Source organism: Pteropus medius, unplaced genomic scaffold (genome assembly GCF_902729225.1).
Source record: "Pteropus medius unplaced genomic scaffold, Ma_sr-lr_union100, whole genome shotgun sequence".
NCBI classification, from domain to species: domain Eukaryota; kingdom Metazoa; phylum Chordata; class Mammalia; order Chiroptera; family Pteropodidae; genus Pteropus; species Pteropus medius.
The window spans coordinates 4,409,731-4,425,610 of record NW_024349803.1 but is presented as its reverse complement, the minus strand read 5'-3'; the positions used below and the strand labels follow the sequence as shown (position 1 = coordinate 4,425,610).

At 37.7% G+C, this 15,880-nt stretch overlaps 1 protein-coding gene across 3 annotated transcripts in view; it reads right to left on the bottom strand.

The window, feature by feature from the left end:
* The window catches only part of LOC120582065 (collagen alpha-4(VI) chain-like), a 103,509-nt gene extending 88,357 nt beyond the window's left edge, over window positions 1-15,152 (bottom strand). For 2 of the 3 annotated variants that reach the window (XM_039837101.1, XM_039837103.1), the window contains exon 1: window positions 15,057-15,152. The gene's annotated coding sequence lies outside the window, so the exon portion shown is untranslated. Of the gene's footprint in view, window positions 1-11,244; window positions 11,329-15,056 lie in introns of those variants that run through there. The other variant, XM_039837102.1, reaches the window with a different exon arrangement.
* Window positions 15,153-15,880: the final 728 nt, after the last annotated feature.

The following is a 15,880-nucleotide window of genomic DNA, read 5'->3' as shown; positions in this document are numbered from 1 at the left end:
CAATCTATTTGGGGAGGGAAATTTAACATAGCAGAAACTTTAAGGTGCATTCTTTAACGTTATCAAAGAGTTAAAACAAGAATTTCAATGTCTAAATCATTTTGCAGTCTTGGGCCCTCTAAGCAGAATATGTGTAGAAATGACATCGTGATGCCCAGAAATAGCTGCCACCCAACAACGGAGATCCTCTTTCCAGAAGGTGTAAGCGTAGCCATCCTGCTTCCTGAGGACACATTTCTACTGGGCATGTTTAATTCACTCCTTAAGAGTGACTCAAGGATAGTCATCTGTTTTATTATTTTATGCGAACAGAAAATACTGGGAGTAGTGTTGACTTCAAAGAAAGTCAAATAGGCCTTGCTTCTGGTTTCAGCTTGAAAATTTGCTCTGTGTGTACTTGACTGAGCCAGTTCCCCTTTCAACATTTATGCGATGACTCTAGAGGGCTTGGCATTGATTTGAGACACCTACTATATTGTCCACTATGTTACAAACATTCCCCAGGATATTAGTTCAGTGATTTTCCAATAAATAGATGTGAAATAATTGGATTTCTCTGTTCCTCGGTTTCTGTATCAACTTCCCATTAATGCTTCCTCAGCGAGGCATATAAGTTATTTGAAAAAAGATACTTTAGGACTTTACATATCCATTCCTCAACAAAATTTCATCTAATGACAAATAAATGAGTGCATGAATCTTAAAGAATAGACCGTTCTAATGAATTAAGGACAGTATGAGGGTAAAGAACTTGAGAGTTTGACAACGCCAGAAAAAAATTATCCTAAATAAATTCATATTTTATGATTATGAGTATTATTACAATAAAATATTATCCTTCAACTTTTTTAACTCAGGTTAATAAAGTTACATGAAATATAAAAGTAGAATATCTATATTTTTATATTTAATTATGTCCTAATTATTAGCATAATGCAATTAGTCATAATGAAAATGAAATGAAAAATATTTTTACTTAGCTGTAAATAAAGCACTAGAGCTGTTTATGGAAATCTAGTGGGAAAGTCAAAAGTTTATAAACATATTACAGCTGCGCATGTGTGTCTGTTATATCAATGAAGAGAAAAACATCTGTATATAAAGGACTTAATATCTGTATTATATATACTATTTCATGAAGATGTTTATATCTCATTAAAGTTGCTGAAATGGTTTTGCATTTAAACATGTAGGGCCCAACGTGGAGGCAAAAATGAAGTCATTAAATGAAGTGTTCCTAAGCAGGGATAGCATAGGACGCCAATTCTTTCTGGAAATAATTCTAAAGGGTTTGGGATAGAAAGAGACTTCTCTCAGAATATACAGTTTCTGTAGTTAATTCCCTAGAACAATCTGTTTTTTAAGATAAAATCATTCAATTAAAAATTATTTTGCAACTATACAGTAATAATTGATTCAGGAAAGAATCATTAAGCGATACTCGGGTAAAAGTATGTTGGAAAACAGGATTTTAACATAGTCTCAAAGTATCTCTTGGCAAATTACTGACAAATACAAAGGGAAAAATAGTATCTACAATGGAAAAACATGGTAGATACAACTTAACCAAGTGATCAAAATTAAAATCAACAATAGTAGGATAAACCAACATCAAGTACTTCCTAATTTTATGCATGAGAAAACATCACCTCACTTAAAGGATAGCCCTCCTCAAAATTCATGACCTAAATCTAATAATGAGGAAACAATCATAGAAACCAAAACTTGGGGATAGTGTAAAAAACAACTGGCCCATGCTCTTCAAAAATAGTAATGTCGCCAGAGATTCAAGATGGCATAGAAGGTAAAGGCAGTGCATGCCTCCTCCCACAACCACACCAAAATTATAACAAAACTACAGAACAACCTGTATTCAGAGTCACCAGAGGTCTGGCCGAACAGAAGCCCTACAACTGGGACCTCTCACAATGGTAGGTAGGGCAGAGACACGCGAAACGGCCTGGTCCCACAACCACGAGTGGCAATGGAGAATCGGGAGGGCAGTCTTGGCTGAGGAGCCTCCTCCCCTACCTGAGGAGCCAGGAGTCCCAACTGTACACTGTGAAAACCAGCAGAGGTGTGGCCGAGTGACACGGGAGGCTGCGGGAATCGGAGACCTTCCTCATAAAGGGCCCACACCAGCCTTGCTTTCTGATAGACTCATTCACTCTGAGCTCAAGCGCTAGGGCAGCTGCTCAAGGGGCACCAGGGACATAGGGGGAGGCTCAGAGCTATTGGGCTTTAGGGTGCAGGCCGGAGGGGTGGCTGGCTTCCAGACAGAGGTGCAGGCAGAAGCCATAGTTCTTTCATCGAGCCCTCCCTGCTCCCAGCCTGCAGACGCAGGCGCCATCAACCTCCGTCCAAGGGATTCCCTGAGACTGTGCCTCTCTCAACTTGCAGGCCTACCCAAGCCACTTCCAGTGATTTGTTCCATACAAATGGGCTGTCTTGGCTCCTGCTACAAACTTACATAAAATCTCTCAAAGGCTCACAAAACTCAAAGAAGCAGCATCTGGGCTCAGCGTGCCCTATACCTCTTGCTAAGCACTCCCAGGCCCTACATTAGTGGAAGCCAACCTCAGTTTTGGACTTGATCCTTTAAGGCACCTATAAGCCCAGCACAAGTGGCAGCTGTATGTGGATTGCTTGGTGATCCTTACCAGGTGGCCCCGGAGGTACACAGGCTACAGCGGAACTTGGCCTGCATCTGGACCCCTCTCAAGTCTGTGCCAAGGGGCCCACACCAATTACACCTACTGCATAAAGTCACTCTACTAAGGAGACTTAGAAGCCCTGCCTAGTACATAGAAACAGACACAGGGAGGCAGCCAAAATGGGGAGACATGTCCTACTTGAAAGAGCAGAACAAAGTTCCAGAAAAATAATTATCCAAAATGGAGACAGGCAATATACCAGATACAGAGTTCCAAACACTGGTTATAAGAATGCAGAATGCTCAAGGAACTTAGGAGAAGATTAGATGAACTCAGTGAGAACTTTAACAAAGAGATTAAATATATATATATATATGTGTATATATATATATATATATACACATATATATATAAAAGTGAAGATGGAAATTATAAAAGGGAACCAGTCAGAAATGAAGAATACACTTTAACAAAGAGATTAAATATATATATATATATATATATATATAAAAGTGAAGATGGAAATTATAAAAGGGAACCAGTCAGAAATGAAGAATACAATATCTGAGATGAAGAGTATATTAGAGGGAATCAACAGAGTGGAAGAAGTGGAAAATCAAATCACCAATATAGAGGATGGAGTAGCTGAGGACACCCAATCAAAACAGCAATAAGAAAAAAGAATCCAAAATAATGAAGGTAATATAAGGAGTCTATGGGACAACATAAAATGTAACAACCTTTGCATCATATGGGTACCAGAAGGAGAAGAGCAAGAAGTTGAAAACCTATTTGAAAAAATAATGATGGAAAACTTCCCTAACCTGGTGAAGGAAATAGATATACAACCCCAGGAACCTCAAAGAGTCCCAAAAAAGTTGAACCCAAAGAGGCCCACACCAAGACGCATTATAATTAAAATGCCTAAGGTTAAATACAGGGAGAGAATCTCGAAAACAGCAAGAGAAAAGCAGTTAGTTAGCAGCCGATTTCTCAAAAGAAACTTTGTAGGACAGAAGGGCTTGGCACAAAAATTTCAAAGTGATGAAAACCCAGGATCCACAACCAAGATGCTTTATCCAGCAAAGCTATCATCTAGAGTCCAAGGACACATAAAGTGCTTCCCCACACAAGAAAAAACTAAAGGAGTTCATCATCACCAAGCCAGCATTAACAGAAAATGTTGGAGTGACTTCTTTAAGAAGAAGAAAAAATATGTAGCAAAAACATAAATAAAGAATGGCAATAACTACATATCTGTTAACAAGTACTTCAAATGAAAAAGAATTAAGTGTTCCAATCAATAGAGAGGGTGGCTGAATGGATAAGAAAACAAGACCCTTACGTAAGCTGCCCATAAGAGATATACTTCAGTTTAAAAGACATTCTTAGACTAAAAGTAAGGGGATGGGAAAAGATCTTCCATGATGGACCCAGAGGGTAGTGTGCTGAGTGGAGAAGCCAGAGGAAGACAAATGCCATATATATGTGGAATCTAAAGAACAAAGTAAACGAACAAACAGAAACAAACTCATAGATACAGAGAACATTTTGAAGGTTACTAAATCAGAGGAAGGTTGAGGGAGGTCAGTGAAAAAGAGGGAGGCCATTAAGAAGTACAAATTGGTAGTTACAAATAGTCATGGAGATAGAAAGTATAGCATAAGGAATATAGCCAATAATATTGTAATAACTATGTATGATGTTAGAGAGGCACTAGATTTATTGGGGTGATCACGTCGTGAGTTATTTAGATGTCTAATCACTATGTTGTACACGTGAAACTAATATAGTATTGCATGCCAACTATAAATGAAAAATAAAAAATTATTATTAAAAAATAGTAATGTCATGAAAGACAAAGAAAAGCAGAAGAATTGAATGGGATTTAAAAAGTCTAAAGATACATGACAACTGAAGGCAATGTATGACCTTGGATTGGAAAAAAAATGCTATAATGGACATGAAACAATAGGTGAAATTTTAATATGGACTGAATATCATATAATAATTCTGTATCAATGTTAAATTTCCTGATTTTGATCATTATGTTGTAGTCATATAAGAGAATGTCCTTGTTATTAAGAAATACACATGATAGATTATGGAACGAAGAGTCTTGAAGTCAGCAATTTACTCTCAAATGTTCAGCAGATTATAAATTCAGAGAGAGAAAAAGAAAAAAAGCATACAATGCTCTCGCAACTTTTTTGAGTGTTTCTAGCACCTGATATATAACTCGAAAGTATGTCAGGTGCTAGAAAAGACAGATTAAAGAAATAATTCTTTTCCTCAGAGGACTTGGAACTCTAGTTGAGAGATAAATATGGATAAATTGAAATATCACGAGATAAGCAAAATAATATAGAAATCTATACATGGTACTGAGAAACACAGTGGGGTGAGCGCCTTCAAGTTGAGACTTGAAGGATGAGTAGAAATTTCTAAGTGAGCAAGTAGAGAAACAAAGTTCCAGGCAGAAGAACAGCATGTGCAAGGACACAGGAAAGGTTTTAGACACCCCAAGTAGAGTTCATCCAAGGCCTTGGGAGCTAAGGTTTTGGAGTGCTGGGAACTTGGGTAAGCCTTCATTGGTGCTCACACATCAGTGCTATCTAAGCTCCCAAAGCATGGTAAGTTTTATGGAGACCTTTGGTTTCCTGAAATACCTGAACTGAGAAGGCAGGGTAGAAGAGGGGACCTAGGCAAAATTTCTCAGTCTTCAACCATAAAGCACCTTCATTTCATTTAATTAAACTAGCAGTGCTTTCTATAACAGCCTCTCATTCAAGGTTTCTATTCTCTCCGTGTGGACACTTCAACTATAAACGTAAAGATAATGTCTCTAATGTCCAATGATGGTGGCTCTTAAACTTGAGCATTGCATCAGAATAACTTAGAGGAGCTGTTAAAACCCAGCCTCCTAGACCCCACCTCCAGAGTTTCTGATTCAGTAGGTCTGGGGTGGAGCCTGAGAATTTGCACTCTGAGTTGGTCCAAGAGACCACACTTTGAAAACCATTCTTCCATGCATTTAACATGCAATAGATGTCTGCTCCACTTACTTTCAACAGCATTCCTAGCTCCACATGGAGAAAATCAAGTGTCTATTATTAACTAAGTGGGGAAAGGCAAGAGACGATCAATTAAAAAATGTTTTCTTTATATTTACATGACTGAGAGGTAAGCAAAAGCTTCAATATATTTGGATGAAAGACTCAATGCAAAGGTGCAAAATTAATTTAAGATATCTTTTCAATTTTCTTTCTATTTATACTTTAAAATCCAGAGCTATTCTCTCTCCCTCCTTCTCTCTCTCTCTCTCTCTCTCTCTCTCTCTCTCTCACTGTTTCTAATTTTCTAATCACTTAAACAGGCTTATTTTAAGCACCATAGATTTGGCTTTCCTACAAGGCAGTCTTTCAGTATACCACATCTGGGCAACAGGAAGCTCCAGAAGACAAACAGTCGGGGGACATGAACAGATTCTTCTATATACAACATATTAGAATCCACAAAGCATGTCTGACAGTTAAAAGAAACTAAAAGTTAGCCTTAACCAATTGCATAAACATTGACATTTGCTTTCCGTGCCCATTCACAAGTCTTATGATGGCTTGGATATATATACAACTTTGTTGTAAAATATTTGAGGAAAGTTGTGTCAAACTTTTCAATGACAATTAATGTGTCATTAGGCTCTGAAAGAAAAATATAACGAGATGCAGAGTCTTGGAGGAAAGGATAAGGATGACAATGCCAGAGTGGAGCAAAGCCCCCTGCAAAGGAGTAAATAAATGGGTGCTGACAACCATGATACTCCCATCAGCTGTGGTAATTACAAGGCGAGCACACAATTAATTTGCAAGGTGTTTAAAATTTTAAAACAAAATCTCAGCTTTGGGGCAATTTTTAACTATTCCAGGCCCTCTTCGTATCCTGATTCATCTAGTTTCCCAGAACTCCTGATTCATACATCAATTATGTCATTTGCCATATTGCATTGTCATTGCCTGCTTAATTCTTTATCTCCCTCACTGGGCTGTGAACACTTGGTCTGGGAAATCATGCTGGAGACATTGAAGCCAACTAACAAATCTTTCCTTTTGTTATCATTGTATAAGTGATTAAACAAACTGCTGAATGATTTAATCCAATGAAAAAAGAATATTTACTCAAACTCTTTCAAATTATGCGTGGCTTATACACTCCATCACCCCAGCACGTCGTGAGCTCGGTTCCAGCAGAGAAATAGGAATGACTACCCTATCTTTCAGAGGCGTTTTATTCAAAAAGGGTGCCTGCAGTCCACTAATCAGATCAGTCCTCTCCAAAGGCCCTGGGTGAGTCAGGGCACTCTGCCACTCCTTACTTCCTGTCACCAGGAAACATAGAAAACAGGTCATGATTATGAATCAGGATAAGATCACCTTCTGCAATTAACTAGTCTTGTGTCATGGTCCTTTATTTCTTTTACGTCCTTTAAGAAGAAGTTTGCTCCAGAAATTGGAAGGAAAGTGTAGCATGGAGCAGAAAAAATTGCCAGAGCTTGACTTTGAATTTTTTGGTCCAGGTGTCACCCCTGCCACATTCTTGTTATGCACCTTCTTCAAAGTCGCTTGAACTCTCTAAACCTCAGCTCTGTCACCATCAAATAATGGCAATTATACCTTGCCATCACCACTTGGCAGGGTTATTGTGAGGATGATATGAGCTAATAGGGGAAAAAGGACTTTGTAAAAAGCTATAAAACTTGAGAGGTTACCATTACCTTTGTCAAGGAATAAACTATGAAACAAAGTCTCGAAAATGTAGTCGCTTCTCACTGACAGAACCAAGCCCCAGCATTTTTTATTCCAAGAAAAAATGCTTTGCTTGAATCGAAAAGCTGTGACTATATTTTTGCTTCATTATGTCTAGGAAATAACCATGCTATGATGAAAGCTATATTTTGAATTGTAATAGAGTTTTTACAGCAGTAAGAGAAGATTCTCTAAATCAAAGGAGTACCAGGTGTGACACTAAGCTGGTGGCAATGTGGTCACTTGGATGAGACAACTCTTTAAAACTAGCTGCCTATGTTCTTTGAGCTGAATCTTTCACTTTTGTCTAAAGGACTTCAGCTTGAAAAACAAAGTGCCATTGAACTATTCTTTGTATCATTTTTAATATCTTAAATAGTGTATAATAAATGTTTAAAGACAAATTGAAAAAATACTCATTAGATGTGTCAACACAAACCTATCTGGCCCTCAAAATGACAAAGATAATTCTTTACAGATTATAAGATACATTGACTAAACTAACTTTCTAAATGTACATAATTACAAGACAGTGTGTTTTACCAAGTTCATTCAGACTTTGCAGATTCATAATATGTCACTTACTCCTTCCCTCAACCTAGAAGGATACACTCCACTCCCTGGCCCCAATACATGTGCACATATACACACATACATACACTACACACACACCTGGAAGGCTCTTAGTCATCTTTCAAAGATGACTAAGGAGGTGCAAAGATGTCACCTCCCTAACCCAAGCCTGATGGCAAATCACTTCCTGTTCTGTTCTTCCTCTAAAACTTGTACATTTATTTCAGTTAGTAACCGGACTTTGTTAAGACTGTGTCTTCATCATTTACATGTGATCAACACCTAGAAGAGTTCCCTTCTTTGCACTTTGCTTTTTTGTTCTCCCTTCCTTTTTTCTTCCCTCCCTCCCTTCATTTCTCTCAAACCATGTCAACTGCAACCTTCTTGTAGCACAAACCAAAACCCATGGAGCTATTATCAACTCCCTCATATACACACACATATCCTACATTTAACCTTTCAGGAAATCCTGCTGGCCCTCCTCTAAAGCCACACGTATATCCAGAAACTGATCCTCTCTCACCACTCCTACTGCAAACAGCCTGTGTTGAGCCCCCATCACCTCTCTTGCTTGATTACTACAGCAACTGCCGTGGGTCTCCTTCCTTTTGCCTTTAAGTCTATTCTCAATAAAGATCCAGGGACATCCTTTTAAACCCTAAGTCCCCTCTGTTCAAAGGTTTTCAATGGCTCCCTATTTCACTTAGAGTGAAAAGATAAAATAGGCTATAAGATCATATGTGATCTGGACCTCCAGTTTTCTCTCTGACTCATCTCTCACTCTCATTCATTATAACCGGATCAATTTGGCCTACTGGATATTCCCCAAATAAGCCAGTTACACTCCCTGTTTAGGTCTTTGCACATGCTGTTTCTTCTGCCTCTAACACTCTTCCCTGTGTATCCACATATATTTACATGGCTAATTCTCTCAGCTCCCTCAAGTCTTTGCCCAAATATCAACTTTGCCTTTCTACTTAAAATTGCTACCCACCTTTGTTCTCCCAGGCCACTCAATCCCCCTTTCTCTGCTCTGCTTTTCCACTTTTCTCATAGTTCTTAACACCTCCTATTTAATATTCATCATCGTTTTTATTATCTGTTGTCACACCCTTGCTTTTACATAGAATCTCTTTTCATAGATCTCTTTTCTGTCTCAAAAGAGAAAGAAAGATGATAGATGATAGATATAAGGTTACAAAAAATCTTTTTATTTCCATGATATGTCCTCAGAGCCTGGCACGTAGCAGGTGCTCAACAAATATTTGTTGCATAAATTTGTTTGCTCATAATAAAAAAATGACTTCCTGTTCTCTGGATAGAATATTTTATACAAAGATTTAAAGGCAAACTTGGGAAGATCGGTGCCCCCTGGGCCATTATTTTTTGGTAAGTGGAGGACTCAAAGTCAATCGGATTTACTTTTATATTTTAATTACAATTATATTTTTAATTCATTTATAATAAAAATGTAATCAGATCAAACAGCATAAATCTAAACAGCAAATTTGTAGAATGGGTAACACTAGATCATGGGCACTGTATTGAAAGAGACTTGGGTTAAGATCTCTGAAAAATCTAAAATGAAGCCAGTCTATGACTGCAACCCATGCCCAAGGGGGCAGGGGAGAGATGTCGCCAGAAGAATGAATCTTTTAAAACTAATAGCCACAAAAATTCACTGAGATAGTGAGTTTCTCAAACATAAGACCCAAATTAGGTTGGAATCATTTTACTTCCTAGTGACTCTGTAACACACCATATTTACAGTTCCCGCAAAAATATAGATAGAACTCCATTACTCATGGTCAGTGGCAGAATAAACACATCTTTAGACCTTTCGAAGCCCATTCCTATGAGTTGGAAACTATCAGATAAAATTATATGATGACAGACTACTTCCAAAAGCCTATGGGCTATACACTCAGGGGTCAAAATAAAAAAGGACCCTTCTGTATTTGGTATTCCCTGGGCTATTTCTTAGTCTCTGAAGATCTCTTTTCTGTCTCAAAAGAGAAAGAAAGATGATAGATTTTTCTCCTGTAGATCCTGTGGAATAATTCTCAGCCAATATTTGATCCTTTCACCCCATAGAAGTCACCCTTAATAGTCATCACCATCTCTATGTTTGTTCAGTGAATTTAAATATAGAAATATCAACCCCGGTTACCTGAAAATTACATACAAAATCTAAATCTGAACAATTTCACCTTAACTTTTCTGCAGTTCTTTACAAAAAACAATCATTTTCTTGAGTGCTAGTAAATTATATGCATGCTGAAGTATTTAGGGAAAAGTATGCTGATTCCATGATTTACTTTAAAATGCAGAAAAATAATAAGATGGATTAAGAGATGAATAAAGACATAGATATGTAAAAAAGCAACTATATTAATGATGAATCCAAGTGTTGAGTATACATGTATTCTCTAAATTCTTTAACGCTGTAAGTTAGAAATTGCTACTTAAAATTTTAAATAATCATTTAACTTATTTATTTAAATTGTGTAAGTTAGTCAAATGGACAGGAAAATGATAGTCAAATTGTATGAACCTTGGCAAACTAGGTGAACAAAAACTCCTATTCTTAACTCAAAATTGCCCCTACTGGCCCTGGAAATGCTCTTAGAGAAAGAGATAGTCAGTTTACCTGACTTTTATCTCTCTACTAAGTCTGTTTATTCATTAAATCTTTAATGTTTTCTTCTTCTTTTGGCCTTACATTCTAACACCAATCTTTTTTTTTAAAGTCTCTCAAAGACATGCATCAATGCAATAATTCACGCAACACGTGTGAGTCCCCATAAGTCAGTTTCCCCTTTCCACACAGATGATAAATTCTGAGTGCAATCTCGAAATATTCCACATCTTCCTGCTCAATAAAAGTTCAGAGACTCGCAGATCCATTTTGCCATAGTTTTCATTTAGAGGTTCCTCTTTCTCTGTATAGCTAACATATTCTTTGGGGGGTTTTCCCCTCTGTGTCTTTCTCCCGGTCTCAATTTCTCTCCATCTCTTTGCTATTCAAGGTCTCTCTTTCAGTCTCTATTTCTTTCTCCTCTGTCTATATGTCTCTGTCTCTCTCTGCCTAGAAATAAAAGAGAAGCAGTGTATATAAAAAAAAAGAAAAGAAAACAAACAACAGAAAAAAAAAAGGAAACAAACTAGAGTTTCCACCTAGAAAACTATCCTTGAGTAAAGAAATTTCCTCATACCTGGCAAAGCCTTTTGGGCTGCTCCTTTCAATTTATCTTTCTTGTCTTCATCCCTTAAGAAGCTGTTTGAGCCTAGAGTACAGGAAGGCTCAAATGTACAATGACACATCAGCTTTTCTAGTGTTTAATACTCTCCTAAGAGAAAGCAGGGGGAGGGGGCAGCAAGAGGAGGAGCAAGGACAGTGTTTATGGTGAGTGACACATTGCTTGTGCTCACACATGCTTTATTGCCATTAAATAGAAATGGTCCTTGGTCCTTCATGCTGTAAACCCTGGCCTTGAAAATGAATACAAACACTATCAGGAAGAACATTCTCAAAAAATAATGATAATCATAATTAATTAAATGAGTCTTTTTCAAATTTAATTAAGATTTTCTAGACTAAAAATTGACCTTGATTATTCCTATTTTAATGATTTAGTCTCCACCTAAAGTCTCCAGACTATAAGCCCCTTGAGAGCAGGGACTGGATATCATTCATCTTTGTGTGGCTCATATCCCCTGGATATCCCCTAGCAAAGAGTTTTGCACATATTAGGTCTCAAAACAGCATGTATAATAGATGGATGAATGGATAAATTAATTAACTGAACAATGACAAACACTCCCTGCACTGGTAACCTTCACCAGGCAGGGTAAAGCTCAGTGTCTATATTCACCTTGGGCTCTCTAAACTAGCTCACACCAACCAGATTAGGGATCAGAATGGAGTCAAAGGAAATATATAAGTATTTACATGTGTGCATATGTGAGTTAGAGTAAGAGTTAAGCTGCTATAACAAGAGACCTAACAATAATATGGCTTAAAGAACAATGAAGATCATTTTCCTCTCACCTAATTCAGTCCAACTTGAGTATTCGAGGTCAGCAAGAGGCTTTTCTCCACACAGTCATTCAGGGACCCAGGCTAATATTCAACATGTGGCATCTGAAGTTTCTGCAAGTACCACCAGGGTGACCAGCGTGAAGGGTGAAAGAGCTAAACCGAGAGACTTCCTCTTAAATAAGTGAGACAGAAGTTGTTCACATCCTTGCCACTCACATTCCTTCCACGATGTTTCCTTCACTAAATTGTGAACTGCTCAAGGTTAGAAATTCTATCTCCTTCACAATGATTGGCATATAGTAGGAGTTCAACAAATATTTGCAAAGTGAATAAATAGCAAATAATTGCCTTAATAATAAATCTAAACTCCAAAACACCTTATTTCACTTTTCCTTGTAAGTGACATGACTTTTCCACCTAAACTCACTCCTTAATGTTAGACTACAAAAGACGTGCGGCTATTTCAAGGGAGACCCTAAACAAATGTATATATGATGAGTGGAAGAGGAAGACTCTTCAGTGAAGTTGCAAAAAAATATGCTTTTGTTAATTAACGAAGGGACATGACAAAACTTGTTCTCTAAAATCACTGACTGTCAGAAACTTTGCTGTTTGAAATCATATTTACTGAGAATGAAACACTTCATTCTTGCCTGGAGGATCTAAGTCATTTTAACACAGAAAAACAGACTCAATTTCCAACCGAAGTGCAGAGTTTCAGATAAGGATTTTGCATACAATATTCCATACTTATCTTAACTTTGAAGTTTCTAAGGAAACCGGATCCTGAGTTCTCATCTCAGCCCAAGCTTGATGTCTACTCATTTATACCCTGTCCTACTTTGCTTTAAGTAAGCACAACACTGCTTTGTTGAAATTTTACCAAAACTCTACCCTTTCCCTCAATATATAGCAAATCTGTATCTTCCTTTGTTTGGTGAGGTGCCCCATTATTCCTCTGGTATGTGGTCCCCTTGCTCAGTAAGTTAACCCATCTTTGTTGGATGGTAATTGTGCCCTTGGTGGTCTTTAACAAAAGGACGTTGTTACCTCTCTCCAGCCCATTTGTTTGCAACACATATTAATTTATCAAGGTCCTAGCTACTGCCATGAAAAGCACTTAATGATAGACACTGAGAAGACTGGGCAGGCAAACTTCAGTAAAAAGCAAAGCACATTTTTAAAAAGACCTAGGGGCTTCGAAGGTATAGTGGACTTTTGGGAAGAGCAAATTTATATGGTAGACCTGAACCTAGAGTAGAAGGAGTTTGGGAAGCAACCATTACAAGGTGAAACAGTCATTTCTTACTTGCCTACCTAGAATGGTAACCATCCTCCTTATTGGAAAATTTCATTTCACCCTCAGCTCCAGTGAGAGGCAGCTATAGTCCCCACACCATGATTATTCCAGGAGTCAGCATGTGACCCTAGGCTGGCCAATCAAAATCCTTCCTTAGATTTTTTTTCCCTAACATCTCTGGTTATGAAGCTTTAAAGATTACAATGCTGAATTTGCCTGTTGCCGTGGTTTCAGCTTCATGGGGCAGCCTGCCTGATGTCAAAACACAGAGGAAAGCAGAGATAAACTCCTAAGGGCAATTCAAGTACCTACCTTTCCACATTTGTGTGTGTGTGTGTGTGTGTGTGTGTGTGTGTGCGCGCGCGCGCACGCGCGCACGCAAGTTAGTACATTACCTTATTTGTTTAAGCTAGCTCAATTTGAATATGGTCACCTATAACTCAGAATCAACACTATGAGTTTTGGATAGGCACAATTTAAAACTTTTCCAGGGTCCAATAGTATGCCTTCTTACCTGAGTGTTATTCTATCTCTGTAGATGCAAGCTTGCACTTCTTTCGTCAGACAACGAACACTTTATAATTCAACATCTTTTCCTATTTTCATTTGCTACCAGGAAACCTAGAATCATATATAACATCCAGCTGCAGCAAATGTTTGTAGTTTCAGAGAATTTATCCCTAAAAAGAATCTTTCTAGGGATAGAACATCTAGCCAAACCTCATTATTTTGCAGAGAAAACTTGAGGTTCAAAAAAGGTGATGCAATTTGCCCAAGGGACGCATAAGCAATTGATAGCCAACTTCTTCCGTAACTGACATCTACCCACTCTACTTTCTTTATATTCTCTTTTCTTTTATTTGAAAACTGCCTTCAGTAAGAGTGTCTCTATTTTCATCTTTGCTGATAGGAGGATACACAGCAGAGGATGAAGGGATGATCCAAGGAGAGCAGAGAGGAAAACGGGCAGAGATAATGGCATTTAACCAAGGACTTAATACTATGCAGACCCTGCAAAAGCCTGGAAGTTTACACAGAGATGTAGTTCACAGTGATTTCAGAAAAGGAAGGGATTATTGCGGAGCCAGGGAGGAAGAGTTTTAAGGCTGGCAAGAGTAGACTTGGTGATAAACTGAAGAATTCCTAAAACATGGTTACAGTTATAGTGCTTTAAAAACTTAAAGACATTTACTTATACCTAACAGAGTGAATTAGGCAATATTAGTCATAAATTTGTAACAGCACATTCAATCAGATCTGTATTAAAACCAGGTTGTAGCAGAATCTCAGATGTAAGCCCTCAAAGAACATTTTGGGTAAGAAATAGTAAGAGGGGAAATGATACAAAAAATGTAATCTGTGATCTACAATATCCTTGTGGGATCTTTGGGAGATAAGATGCTAGCAGTCATGAAGAAGAGAAATAGTTGTCAACTCCATGAGTCAATATGAGACCCCATCAGAAGAACATGTGCTTATTAGCAGACAAACTAACCTCCATTGGTAATATCAGCTTCATTTCTCTCTCTCAGATTTTTCTTTATTTGGAAGCTGGAAGAGACACTTAAGACTACAGCCTTGTTCCCCATACCCAACCCCTATAAACACAGAGACATAAAGGACTTCCTCATTTTGGCTCAGAAAGGCATCAGAGATTTTAAACTATCCCCCTCCATCCTCCTCACCTCCGAAACTGGATCCCTGAAGAGATGAAGAGCCCTAGTTATCACCAATAAATGCTGGCTGAGTACTCACAGAGGGAGAAGAACTTCACTGGCCTGTTGGAATCTAAGACTAATCCCAAAAGCTATGTTCCTTGGGAGATAAAATTTCTGTGCCCATGACAAAGAGCAGACCAGAAAGGATTGAGATATGAAACATAAACAAATAGATAACTTCTGTACAGTCAAAGCATGAGCTTTTTGGCCTTTCACATATCATTGTTTTCCAAACTGTACCCAGAATGTTCAGTAATTCTGTCACACGACTTCCTCGGGCTTCAGGGAAAAGAGATCAAATCCTATTTAACACAAACTTTCTTGTGAGAGAAAGAGGATTGGCTTTACCTGCTAAAGTTACATATTTAATGTTTACTTAGATAGAGCTTGTGTGAGGAGGAATAACATTCCTCTCTCCAAAAAAGAAAGTAAATAAAAATGCTCAGTTTTACACAATGACTAATTAATTACAAAATGATCAAGAGGTCATAGTCGGATCAATGATTCCAAGGCTGGCATAAATTCAACCTCCATTGACAAACATAATTTATAACTTTGAATGGTAAACATTGTTCTCTACAATAAGTATTCTAACAAATGTAATTCTTTATAACACAAACTAATGGTCTCAGAGTTACTAGTCAATGGTCTTTCCAAGATTCCTAGTAAGCAAACTTTTGACTATTATAGGAAACTTTGCCTTCCTAGAAAACTGATTTAGCCTAAAAATCAACTTTATGATGACAAGATACAGGTTAAAAGTAAGTTTAACCTCATTTCTTTTACAACCA